Below are 1,426 nucleotides of genomic sequence, written 5' to 3'. Positions count from 1 at the left end.
AACTGATAAATCTAATAATAGTAATGAACATGTTCATAATAATTCAATTTCATCATCATTTAAATCATCAATTTCTAATAATACTAATAATAATGATAATAATAATATATCTGATAATATTAATTTTACAATACCAAAAAAGAAATTAATTGAACAAACACCAATTACAACAAGTCAATTAAAAAAACCATCTTCTAGAATTTCATCTATTAAATCTTCAATGAATAATAATAATATATCTTCATCTAATAATAATAATACTAATAATACTATTCAACAACCAATTACAGCAACTACCAGTAGTTTAAAAAGACCATCTAGATCTATTAATCAATCATCTATTCAATCAAATAATATTATTAATAATACTAATAATATTAATAATAATAAAAATAAAAATAATATTCAAATTCAATCACAAATAGTTGAACCAACAATTAAATTAAGTTCAGGTAAAACAAGTTTAATTAATTTTATATCTGAATCAAGTGATTTACTTAAAATAGCATTACAAGAAGATAAATTAAATAATGTAAATAATTTAATTAATACAAAAGAAGAATTACAAAGATTTTGTAAAATTAAAGATAATAAATTTTATAATATATTATTAAATACAGATATAAAATATGATGAAAAAACTAAATTAAAAATAGCAGTATTACCTAAAAAAGAAGAAGAAGTATTAAAAAATGGATTAAGAGAAATACCAAATATATTTAAATCATTTTCAGAATATTCAGATATTTTTACACCACATATTTTACAAGAATGTATTGCACAAATACAAAATAATATTAATGATAATAATTCTTTAGAATTTATTAATGTTACTTTACGTAATATTGAAATGAGAGGTGATTCAAATATTTTATTTTTTAATATTAATTATAATAATAATAATAATTTAAATAATAATTTAAATAATAATAATTTAAATAATAATAATAATATAACAACATTATCACCACCTGCAATAGGATTATTAGAATCTATAAATGGAGAAATGAGAAGAAAATATGAAATATTTTGTCAAGTATTAGAAAATGAAATTCAATCAAGTAAAAAATTAGGAATTAAAATGAGAGATTTAATTATATTAAAAATGAGTTCTAAAAAAAGAGTAGGAGATTTATTATTAGATTTAACAATTGGATCTAATTGGATTATTAAAAAAATATCATTATCTACTTTACTTAGACAAATACATGCTATAAATGGTATAGGTATATTAAATAATATTGGTAATATTATTTTAAATCCTAATAATACTATTAAAAAATATCAATTTAATTCAAATGATTTAAATGATAATAATAATATTATTAAATTAAATCCTATTTTTAAACAATATATTAAAAAAAAATTTAATCCTTCTCAATTAACTGGTATTATTAATTCTATTAATAATAATAATAATAATTTA

This window comes from Naegleria gruberi (genome assembly GCF_000004985.1).
Source record: "Naegleria gruberi genomic scaffold NAEGRscaffold_45, whole genome shotgun sequence".
Classification (NCBI taxonomy): domain Eukaryota; phylum Heterolobosea; class Eutetramitea; order Acrasida; family Naegleriidae; genus Naegleria; species Naegleria gruberi.
This window is presented reverse-complemented; position numbering follows the sequence as displayed.